At 42.7% G+C, this 12,688-nt stretch overlaps 1 long non-coding RNA gene across 1 annotated transcript; it reads left to right on the top strand.

The window, feature by feature from the left end:
- Positions 1 to 319: 319 nt before the first annotated feature.
- LOC106146688 lies at positions 320 to 4,613 on the top strand. The gene is made up of 3 exons (XR_001231243.1): positions 320 to 481; positions 1,555 to 1,703; positions 4,384 to 4,613. It is a non-coding gene; the product is annotated as an uncharacterized LOC106146688 (long non-coding RNA).
- Positions 4,614 to 12,688: the final 8,075 nt, after the last annotated feature.

Here is a 12,688-nt window from a genome sequence, read left to right as displayed (position 1 = left end):
GCGTCTTTGCGGACAGAACCACGGCGGCCTGGAGCACGAGTGCCGTTTTCTCATTCAGCCACGAGAGGGCACTGTGTGACTGTTGATTACCACGACATTGTCCCACCTAACAGTTTTCCAAGCTAGTTACCCGCAGACCATGTTTTAATAACCTTAGAAAATGCCAAAAGAAGGACCAGTTACCAATAGCGAGGCTGTAGAATACAAGAGAGATTTCTTTTGGGTCTTAGAAATTGCAATTCGTAAGACAGAAATGGGAGTAAAACTAACAGTATGTTCGGAAGGAAGAACAAAGGGATTGAGTCCAAGAAGGCAAAAACTGGGCTGGCTGCTGGAGGCCACGTCCAAGTCCACGCGTCCGCAGCTCATTGGTCAGTGAGCTCACAGCGACGGTGGCGCGGAGCAGGCTCGGGGTCAGCGTGCTGGACGACCTGGAGGCTCCTCAAATGTGCTCTCTCTGACCCAGGTGACTCCGTCTCAGGTAGAAATTTCTAAGACTTCACACAAGAAGTATTTATTTGCTATTATCCTTCAATTTTATTTGAATAACAAAAATTTCCTACAACAAACAATATAAGGCTATCCAGAAACTGGAAGCAATATCTTGTTACAGGTGCAGAGATGAAAAATTATAAAGGAATTTGAATCTTAACAAGATGTAAAAATATTAACTTAAATGGATAAAACAAACAAAACAAAACAAATAAGCAAACAAAAAACCAGCCAGAGCTGAACTCAGAAGAAAATATGGGGGTAAATCTTCATGACCTTAGATTTATTTTTAGTTGCTTAAATACGTCATGAAACGCATTAGGAGTAAAAGGAAATGGGGGGGAGAAGATAAATTGGGCATCACAATTGTCTCAATCAAAAACAAAATAAACTAAGGAACATGTTTTTAAATGTTGATTTTTAAAAATCAGAAGTACATAAGACTAAGAAGTATGTAAAAAATTAAAAAGTGAGAAGAAATTAAAAGAGAAACATTTTGCACCTAATCCTAGAGGAACAGGTGATTTGCTAGTAAAAATAGACATTAATCAAATGAATTCTAAAATAAGGAATACATAAGTAGATCAATGAGGATAGAAAAGCTTAGAGATTTCTCACTGGAAAAGACCCCGGGGCCACATGGGTTCCTAGCAGAGCCTAAAATGATCTTTAGCAAACTCTGATTTTATTTAAATGGTAATTTTAGAAAAACAAAAAGGTGATTGTCTTTACTTTATGGTATAACGGCAAAGTTTGATAGAATTAATATGTGTCATCTAGCATAGGATGTCAATATTTGTAAAACAATTTTATGTACAAATATACTCCCAACTAAACTGTAACTTTCTCAACAAAAGAAAAATGCTGCTGGTGAGTTTTTTTCCATAAAAATACAAAATATATTTTTAGTAAATCTTATTTTTTGGTATGAATAATATACTTAAACTTAGATAATACAGGTTTTAACTTGCCTACTTTTCTATTTTCAATATTGTTTCAAGTATCTTTACAGTACTCATGGCCATCGGGTCCATTAATAAGAGTCCGGCGCCCCCTCCCCAGCCCCATGTTGCAGGTCTGCCTTTTCTCCTTTCTCTCCACTGCAATTTCTCCTCAGAAGCAAACCTAAACTGGAAGGGGAAAAAACAACAACTTCAGCGTGCTACGATGATTAGTAGTCAAAGTCTCGCCAAAGGGATGCTTCCGTAAAAGTAAGTCTTGCTAAAATGTTGCGCGGGGAGTGTGGGGGCATGGGCAAAGTTCCCCGCTTAGCGGACCACAGACCGGAAGGTTCTCTCTCCACCCCCTCTACTGGGACTGAACTCGGCCTTTGCACTGAACCGCCTCCCCACCCGCTTTCTTATTTCTTTTATTTTGAGACACTAGGTCACTAAGCCACTAAATGTCACAGGCTCGGCTAGAAACTGCCGTCCTCCTGCTTCAGCCTTCCAGTGTTGGGGTAGCTACGCCCGGCTTTTATTCACCCCCAGGTGTCCCGAAATCACAATGGCGTGTCTCTGGGTGGAGCCTGGGGAGACCAGAGCTCTGGCCCTCAAGGGGACACAGCCCGGACGGCTGTGAGCGGGTCGCAGGAGGCTCCAGTGACTGGGAGTGCACGCCGCTCAGGCTTCTGGCACCGTGCGGGAGGCCCAGCGGTCTTTGTTTAGTGGAGTTTGTGCGCCCCCTTGCGGCAGTCCGGATGACTCTCTAAAATGTGATATTCTGATTATCCCAGACCATATTTTTGGAAATTCAAAGTCAAACAGAACTCTCCTTCCCATGCTTGCATCCAAATGGACAAAGGCAGGAAGCAAAACAGATAGTGAATAGATCAAAAATTTATGTATTTCCTATAGGTCAGCAGTATGTGAATAATTGGAACTTGAAATGAAAGAAATTCCATTTACAATAAGACCCAAAAGATTAAAGTCCTCAGCTATAAATCCAATAAATTATATATAAATATGAATTCAGAAAATCTTGAAATGAGATTTAGAGAAATCAGAAGAAATGTAAATAAACAGAGATACTCTTTGCTCAGAAACACTATATCTTGATTTATATATTCAGCACAATTCCAACCAAACATTTATAGACAACACAAAACTGAGAACAGGAATGTCAAAGAAAGTAATCATCCAGATCCGAACATGTAGCATAAGTTACAGTAATGAAGAGGGTGGCGCTGGGAAAGGAATGGATAAATGGGAGAGTAAAGAGCCACAAATAACTCCATGGAAATACAGCCGACTGATGCCGTCGAAGGGACGAGGCAGCTCAACACGGAGAGAAACACCTGTTCCATAAGTGGCAACAGGAAATTAAAAGCCATGTGGGGAAACCCGGACATGGGAGCAAAAGCTGGAGCTTACCCAATAACTCTGCTCAAAATGTTGCATTTTTTTCAAAAGGAAAATTGTAAACATTACAGAAAAATAAAGCACAGAAGAAAATCTACATGGCTTGGGTTGGGTGGTGAGTTTTTAGATACAGTACCAGAAGTCAGCCATTGGAAATAGCAATGATAATAATAAAAGTAATAATAATGTTGACTTTACTTAAATATGTCTACTCTGTGTAAGATCCTGTTGAGTAAATAAAAAATTAACATACTGGGAAAAATATTTCAAAAACATCTGAAGAGGACTTGTATGCCAATATAGTAACAAAATCTAAAACTGAATATGAAGACAGGAAAACACAATTAAAAATGGGTAAGTGGCTGAGAGTGTAGCTCACCAGATAAAGATTGCTTAGCATGCACAAAGGCATGGTTTCCATCCCCAGAACCACTCAAAAAACAGTAAAGATCTGAATACGAGATTTGAGCACTTCAAAATGGTGATATACAGAAGACAAATAAGCATCAAAACACTACGTAACATTATCATGTCATGAAGGAAAAGCCAATTACAATGAGATAGCACTGTTTAAAATAGTCAAAAGTTAAAAATACAAAGCAAGAAAATAATAGCAACTGTGACAGGAGCCCTTACTCATTGCTGGTGTTAGGACACAAAGAAGACACATGAATATCCACACTTATTTTGGGAATATTCACAATAGCTAAGATACAAAATCAGCCCAAGTGCCTGCCAACAGATCAATGGATGAAGAAAATATGTCTTGTATACTCAATAAGGTATCATGTAAGCATAAAGAAAAAAGTTGGGTGTGGTGGTGCATGCCTATAATCCCAGTTAGTTGGAAGTCTGAGTCAGTAGGATCACAAATTCAAGGCAAGCTTGGACAGCCAAGCAATACCTTCTTTCAAAATAATTTCATTTTTCGAAAAAGACCTGGGTTTGTAGTTGAGTAGTAGGGCATTTACCTGGTTTGCATGAGGGCCTATGTTTGACCCCCCCAACCTGTAACAACAGAGGAAAGAAAGATAGAAGGAAGGAAGGAAGAAAAAAGAAAAAGGATGAAATGTTGTCATTTTCAGGAAAATGAATAAAACTGGGAGGCATCATGTTAAATGAAATAAGACAGACACAGGAAGACAGCATCACATGTGTTCTCTCAAGCGTGGGAGAGAGAGAGGAGGGAGGGAGGGAGGGAGGGAGGGAGGCGAGGGAGAGGAAGAGGGAGAAAGAGAGAACCTGAAAGTAGAGGAAGCGGTACTAGAGCGGAGAGAGATGGAGAAAGAGGAGCAAGGAAGAGAACAGAAGAAGGGCGGATGGGTGTGAGCAGTACACATGCGCAGAACCCTCAGAGTGAGCCCCGTTAATGTGCCCAAGAAATGTGTCTTAACAGTTGTAATGAAAATAAACTGAAAGGAAAAACCACAATGACATAACACTTCACACTCACTGGTATGGCTAGCACACACAAATAAAAATTAAAACTAACAAGGGTTGGCAAAGAAGTGACAAAGTTTGTGTTTACTAGGTATGATCAAATATAGTGAATGCTGCTGCTGAGCACCATCTAATGGAAAGGCAAGTTTGTAAAAATGTCCGGTGTGTCCTTATCTACCAGATGTGGCACCGTGTGACTTCTGGCTCTTCTCCAAAATCAAAGTGACCATGAAAGGTAAATGTTTTGAATTCATTCAGGATATTGAGGAAGCATAACTGCAACACCTGTAACAGAAGACTTCCAGAACCGCCTCATAAAGTGACGAGAATGATTGGATACATGTTCAAATTAAGGGGGAGTGTTTGGCAGTTTAATGGCCATGTGCCTTTTATTATAATTAATTTTTAAAATTTAAACATTCACTGTACTTTTTGATCACACCATATCATATTCATGCCATAGAATGATACTGAGTCACAAAAAGGATTGAGGTGCTGATACTTGCTATAGTGTAGAGGAACCTCAAAAATATTGCAAAAAAAAGAGAGGTCAGACACAAAAAAAGACAAAGACATGTGCTCCAGCCACACTGTCCCTTCAGCTCCCAAACCCACTGTCCACTCCATCACCCCACAGCCAGTCGTCTTCCCCAATGCCTTCCCAGATGCCACTTGACGGATGCACCTCTGGCACATTCACAAGGTCTCCTGAAGTCTGCAGGGAGCCAGGGCTGCCTCCTCTTAAGAAGAGGAAATGGGCATCTTCTGGTCCCCACATGAGCAGACATTTTGTTCAGCGGCTCTACCATGTGAGCTGGTGCCACATGCAGAAGGGAAGGCAAGGCCCAGTGACTTTGGTTAGAGCTAAGGAAGGCTCAGTGACTTATCTGTAACCGTTACCACGCCTCCTGAGTCCAAAAACTCATCCCACAGAAAAATCAAGGTCCAAGAAACAGGAAGGAAAGGCTTTGCATTGGCCAAGGAATGAAAAGGGAAGATTTGCTCCCAAGTCAGGGGATCAATCTTGAGAAGTTACAGACGTGCAATAAGAATAATGCGGGAAGGGGTTGGCTAATTGAGAAGAATATTTGTATGTTTTCTGGGAATTATTGGAGATCATTCAGGAGCTCAAATTTCACCTCTCTGCACTCTTTTCATGGTCTGATGCTTCTGGGCATGGCAGTTAGAGGTGTCTTTAGCCTTGAAGAGAAAGAGGGCCTGGACAAGTCTAGATCAAGTGAGCTTTGTACTGTAGTTCTGGACAAAACACTTCTCATGTGACCAACATGTCTACCTGCAGTGCTGAGTAGAATTTGACTCAAATGTTAAGGCACCAAACAGGACAGACAGGATATCAAGGCAGCGATAACACAGCTTGTATCCCAATTCCGTCACTCATGGGACATCTGCAGGCGCACTTGAAGTCAGTGTTTTCAGCAGAAGTGGCCTTCCAGTCCCTGAAAAGTAACACAAGCAACCATGGTCATCCTGATCTCCACATCCAAGATATTGTCAGTAGCAGAGCTGGTGGGAGACTAAGAATGCATTGGCCAGCCACATGACCTCCAGAATTAGCTAACTGGAAGTCAACTAAAACCAAATGACACTAGAGTGTTTATTTGGGTTTTCCCTTGGTAACCCATGCACGCAGCCTCTAAATGTCTTCACACCGGGGCTCCAGCCAGAGTCAGGCCCCTGGATGTCACCCAGGCCAAGTTTGTGAGTCCAAAGGACATGTAATCAGGCCTCACAGGAGAGGTGACCATGAGGTGGCCCAGGACCCACAAGAATCGCTCTGAGCCTGGCAGACACTGTTACATATACACTATCCCGGGCTTTCCAGAGGTGGGCTCCAGAAATGGGATCACACTGGTAATCTTGTCTGGTTAGACCTGAGGACGCCCACACTCATTTCATCCCACACCCTCCCACTCTGTAGAAGCTAAGGCCCATCTGAGGTCGGCCTCACCCCTCTACTAACCAGGGTCCTTCTCCTCTGAGGCTCCCCCACAAGACCTCATACAGCTCAAGGCACAGTTGTCACTGATGCCATCATCTGAGTCTGTTGGATCCAGGTTGGTGGAGAATGCGGGGCCCAGTCCTCATGTGGCAGGGAGACAGGTGGTTGTCCCTGACATGCACACTCTACTGGCAGCTGATCAGCTGAGCTAGGGAACCAAAGAGGCTGCGGCCTGTGCCCTCCTCATGATCTAGTCCCAAGGTTTCCAAGCATGTGCCGGGCCAGAGCTGAGCTCCTTGAAACGTCCTTCTTCATCCTCTGTCATGGCTCTGCTCCCTGACCCTCACTCTGGTCTCCCCACCAGAACTCCACACTCTGTTACGCACATGACCCTACAGGAAGGAATACTGCGTCTTTCTCACACCAACTTCAGAGCTTCTGGGAGGGGGCGGGCATCTCACCTCTCTGGTGATCACGGCCCCACACCTCCAACACACACAGGCAGTTCTCCAGATGGGCAGGTGAGCAAAGGTCCAGTCACAGACACAACCAGAATGCACAGCCTGCCCCTTGGGCTATCATGATTCACAGAGAAATTCAGCATCCAGGAATTCATCCTGAGGAAATAACCAGGAAAAGGGCAGAGGGCAGAGGGCAGGTTTGGCCACCCTAATGCTGCTTATAAAATGGAGATGGAATCAGTCCACATGCCCTTCAGTAAGGCACTGTTGCCTTGGTTCACACACACTTCCAACATGAACTGCTGGCTGACAGTAACCTCTCTTTTTTTTTTTTTTTTTTGACAGTAGTCTCTGTACCCCTACATGGACAGATGTCCGGGACTCTGCTTAAGCAAACAAAAGAGAGGAGTTCAAAATATTAAATTTTAATTTAATTGAACACAATCTTATGTCCCTTAGCAATGAGATTCACCTGGAGAAATGTCGTTAGGAACATCACTGCGTGTACTTATGCAAACTAAAGCAACTACGATGTCACTAGGCAATATAATTTTATGGGACCACTATCATATATGCAGGCCACTGTTGACCCAAATTTCATTATAGCACTTCTTCCAAACAGAGTAAATTGCAAGCTGGAGGGGAAATCCAACATACCTCTCACCCCAACCATCTCCACCAAGCACAGAATCCTCAGGACACCACTCATGCCTCACTCACAAAGTCCCCTGGAGGGAAGGTTCATTCATTCATCCCTGTGCATGGACAGGGAAGGCAAGAGCAGTGGGACATTCTCCTCTCTCCAGAAGGGAGACTCACTGGGACAGGACTCTGATCTATCGCCGGCTCAGCGGAAGAGACCCACTTTTGACTTCGGTCTCATGGACACTTCTCAAATGCTTCCTCCTGTACAGGGAGTTGCCAACCAAGCCCTTCAAGTATAGAAATGAACTAAGAAGCTCTCAGGGTTTCTCGGCAGACCACTTCAGAGATCTGCAGAGACTTCCTGTTCCTATTCAGGGTAAAGCTCTATACCTCATTGTGTTGAATTGCCCAACAATTCACACCTGCCCTTCTTGGGATGCTGACCCAGCTCCTGAGGATCAGCCTAGCCCCAATCAGCCCGGAGAGCCCAGGAATCATCCTTGCTCCACAGAAAGGTGGGAAACACTGTGCCTTGAGCCACTCCACCTGAAATACCAAGAGAGTTACACACAGAGACACGCTGCCAGACCTGCCTCCTCACCTGGTGCACACTCAGGAATCTCCTGACCTGGTGCACACTCTGAACATGGCATCCACCAGCTCTGGAGGCAGGAGGGAATATTGCCTTATAACACACACCCTGCCCAGCTCACGGCCCACTAACTTCAGCGAACTGTTCATCCCTGCCCTTCACCTTGCCTGGTTCATTCGCTCTTAGGGCACTCCCTGCACCTTTCTTGCTGTTATCTGTGGACCAGGAGTGCAGAGGAACGCATGGTGCTCACAAAAGGGCTTTAGCTGGCTGGACTACAGGGCCTGGCGCTATGGTTTAGAAGTGTCCTCCAAAGTCTGGGCCCCATCTGACAGAGCTGTTGGAACCTTCAGCAGGTGGGGCCTGGTAGATGGAAACTAAGTCATTGGAGACTTGCTTCTGAACCTTCTCCTCTCTCTCTCTCCCCTTCCCGGGCGCCATGAGATGAGCAGCCTGCTCCACCATGCGCTCCTCACCGTGATGAACTGTGGCACCACAGGTGCAAAGCAACCAAGCCAAGCAAGCACAGACTGAAGCTCTGCATCCATGAGCCAAAAATTCAGTTTTCCTCCTTTTCAGCTAATTATCTCTGGTACTTGTTACAGCAGCTAACAAAGATGACTAACATACCCGCTTCAGTTCCATGGCAGACACAGCCAGGGAAATTAGACAGAGGAGGCGTTAGCTTCGGGGGCTGTAAAAGGAACAGTGTCATAAGCTCTGCATCAAGGGGACCCTAGGTGACAAGATCCACTCAGTCAGGCCTTCTACCCACCAGAAGCCACGCTAGGTGATGAGAAGCATCACAGACTGTCTCCCAGTTCTTCTCCTGTGTGTAGGGTGTGAGGAAGGCTATGTGTTCTGCGCCACACAGAGCCACTCAGAGGGTCACAGAGGGCACAGGGGCAGCGTGTAAGAGCAAGCTAGCGGGAGTCAGTGGGCAAGAGTGGGAGGTAAGAAGAGGTCTCAAAGAAGGCGTGGGCATGCTGTGTGGATGAACAAGACAAGAGGCCATTAGGAAGAAATCAGGAGGATCAGGAGGAAGAGCTGAGAATAGGCAGATACTGTCTCTCAGGACAACAATCTGTGGCTCCATAACAAGGTCACCATGTGCCTATGACATAACCCAGACACTTTACCAGGAGACGAACAAGGAGAAAGGAAGGCAGGTGGCAGACCACACATGCAGAGGGATGTTCAAGGCTTTCTCCACCATTATCCCAGACTGGGAACACCTGATGCCCATCCACAGCAGACTTGATCAGCAAACTGGGCCCATCCCCATCAGGAAATAGAACTCAGCAATGATAATGAGTGCACTGTTGATATACCACCCATGGAGTGCATCTCCAAGGAGTTAGGCTCTGTGAAAGAGGCCAGAACAAAACAAATGATAAAAACCCGTGCACATGGTATGATAGTATTAATGTGAAATTCTAGATAGTGTAACTAATCTTTAGCAACAGAAGCAGATCTGTGGTCCTAGGGGTGGCGGGTTGAAACAGTAAGGGCAAGAGGAGCTAACTCATTTCCTGGTGTAGGTAGATATTTTGCAGTGAAAATAATGTAAAGGTGGGTGGTGCATGCAATACATTGCTTTTTGTAACGTTTGAATTCTGTTACTAGCAAAACTAAATGAATGTAGGTCTGAGCACAATATGTTCAGCAATTGTAGTGCATGTCACACATTTTGCTGTAATACCTCTTTTAATTATGTGATTAACATGTTAAGTGCTTGAATGTGCATAATGACATAGTCAATTGACTCTTTGAAACATTGTGTTAGCAGTATGTGGTGCAAGTAGCACTTTGTAATACTTGCTAAAACTCTGTTTGCCTGAATTCTGTTTGTTAGTGACTGAGTATTCCAGCCCTGAAACACCTTGTTTAAAATTGTGGCTGGATTTAACACACTATTTTGTGGTAGATCTTCAAACTGTTTCACAGTAGGAGTTGGGGTAAAGACTAGGTATAATATTTACTCTTTGGAAAGCTATGCTGTGCTACATATTTAAACTCCATTTAGCATAGTTAAGGGCAAGAGGGTTTGAATAGAATATTACCTGTTTAAAACACAGTATTGAGCTACTGGGAGGGGCATGTAAATGTTCTCATAGGATACATATTTAATCCCTAACTTTAATAGTCTGTGTGTGTGAATAACTGAGAAGAATGTCTATTTACTGAAACTCAGGGTGTGAGATGTGTAATGCAATGTACTGTGATACATTTTTAAGCTCTTAGCTTAACATAGACAAGTATATGAGTGACAGTATGATATTGACTCTGAAACATTGCTTAGTAGTGTGCAGTGTGTACTTAACACATTCTTCTCAGATACATGTTTAAATCCACTGTTCAACAGTTCAATGTAGGAGTACTTAAATATAATGTGTACTTTTTTGAAATGTACAGTATTTTCTATACTTATACAACATGATATTATAGGAGATAGATAGATAGATAGATAGTTAATAGATGATAGATAGATAGACAGAAGGTGCCTAAGTGAAGCAAGTTAAGATCTCCATTATCTCATATACTTTGCCTTTTGTTGTGATTGGTGGTGGTGATGGTAGTGAGAAAAGCAGCTAAAATCCACCCGGTTCACTGAATCCCAAGTACAGGGCCCTTTCGTTACCTGTGGTCCTCTCATCATGGATCAGAACTCTAGACTGGTGCACCCTTCCTGTCTGCCTCAGGATCCCCTCTCACCTACATCTCCTCACCTCCACCCTCACTCCTGGCAACCATTGTTTTGTTCTCTAAGTGAGCTCCTGAAATATTTTCCTGTGTCTGGCTTATTTCACTTAGTATAATGTCCTCTGGGTTCACCCACATTGTGGCAAATGGCAAAATGTCAAGTTGTTTGTTTAAGTTTTGGTGCTGTGGCTCAAACCAGCATGCCGTGCATGCTAGGCGAGCACTTTACTGCTGAGCTGCTCCACCAAGATCTCAGTGTTTGACTGATTAATACGCCACTGTATACATGTAGCAGTTTCTTTAGCTGTTCATCCATCAATGGCCACTTTGTTGTCCTCCACATTTTGGCTGTGGTGGATAATGCTGCAGAAAACATAGGTGTGCGGAGGACTTTATGAAGCAGTGCCTTCATTCCTTTGTTATGCCCAGAAAAGGGATTCTTAGATTCTATGGTAGTTCTCATTTCTTTAGAAATCTCCGTGCTGTTTTCCACAATGGCTGTACCAATCTGCATTACCATCAACAGTGTACAAGGGTTCCATTTTCTCTATCCTCACCACATGTTCTTGTCTTTTCACCTTTCAGTGATCTTCATCCCAACAGCTGTGAGGTGGTGTCTCACAGTGGTGTTTGAATTCACATTTCCCTGATGATTAATGATACTGAACATCTTTGCATATCCCCCTTGGCCATATTTATGACTTCATGTTCACCTTTGGAGAAAAGAGTATTCAGTCTTTTGGCTGTTTTTAATCAGGCTATTTATCTTTCTACTACTGTGCTGTATGTGTTATTTGTAAGTTTTAGATTTTAAACCCTTATAAGAAATATGGTTTGCAAATATTTTTCCCAAACCATGTATTGCCTAATATTTTATTGATTGTGTCCTTTGTTGTACAAAAGGGTTTTAGTTTGATGTAGCCCTATTTATTAACTTTTGCTTTTGTGGACTGTGTTTTCTGTGTGATATTTAAGATACCGTTACTAGAAGCCGTATCCATCTATGTTCTCTTCTATGGGTTTCACTGTTTCTGGTCATGCATTTAAGTCTTTTTTTCCATTTTAGGTTGATTTTTGTGTCTGGTATAAATTTCCAGTTTCATAACTTTGCATGTAGAAATCCAGCTTTACCATTGTGTTCTTTTAGATCTCTTGTCTAAAATCATTTGATCACCCATATTTGGATATATTCCTGGGCTCCCTTTTTGGTTCCACTCATCTGTGTTTGTTTATATGCCAGGACTACATTGTTTTTTCTTGTTTGTTTGTTTGTTTGTTTGTTTGGTTTTTCTCCGGTATCGGGAACCGAACTCATGACCTTGCGCTTGCCAGGCAGGCGCTTTTGCCACTGAGCTAAATCCCCAGCCCCTAGGACTATATTGTTTTGATTGCTATAGTCTCATGAAATAAATTTAAATCTGGAAATTTGGTGCCTCTACCTTTCTTTTTCTTCACAATTGTTTTGGCTTTTGAGAGTTTTTTATGTTTATGTATGAATTTTAGCTTCTTTTTTCTATTTCTGTGAAGGATAACATTGGAATTTTGATAGAGATTGCATTGAATATATAGAACACATTAACATGGACATTCAGCTATTAATTGCTCAGATCCATGAGCACAGGATATTTTCCATTCATTGGAGCTTTTGTTTCTTTCATCATTTTTTTTAGTTTTTAATCTTCTACTGCCTTGGTTGAATTTATTTCAGTGTATTGTATTGTATTGTATTGGATGTTATTGTAAATGGGATTGCTTACTTGATTTCTTTTTCAGTTAGGTTACTATTTGTTTATTAAAATGTTATTGATGTTTGATTTTATTGATTGCATATTCTGCAACTTTACTAAATTCATTTTGGGGGGTTCTAACAGGTGTGTGTTTGTGTGTGTGTGTGTGTGTGTGTAATTTTTATATATAAAATAGCAGAAGGTCATCTGAAAATGAAGAAAAATTCACTACTTATTGTTCTACTAGGCAAGTCTTTTTTTTTCTTATCTGATTGTTCTTCCTAGTACTTCCATACTATGTTGAATAT

The sequence above is a fragment of the Chinchilla lanigera genome, unplaced genomic scaffold (genome assembly GCF_000276665.1).
Source record: "Chinchilla lanigera isolate Chin_1 unplaced genomic scaffold, ChiLan1.0 scaffold00091, whole genome shotgun sequence".
NCBI lineage: Eukaryota > Metazoa > Chordata > Mammalia > Rodentia > Chinchillidae > Chinchilla > Chinchilla lanigera.
This window is presented reverse-complemented; position numbering and strand designations above follow the sequence as displayed.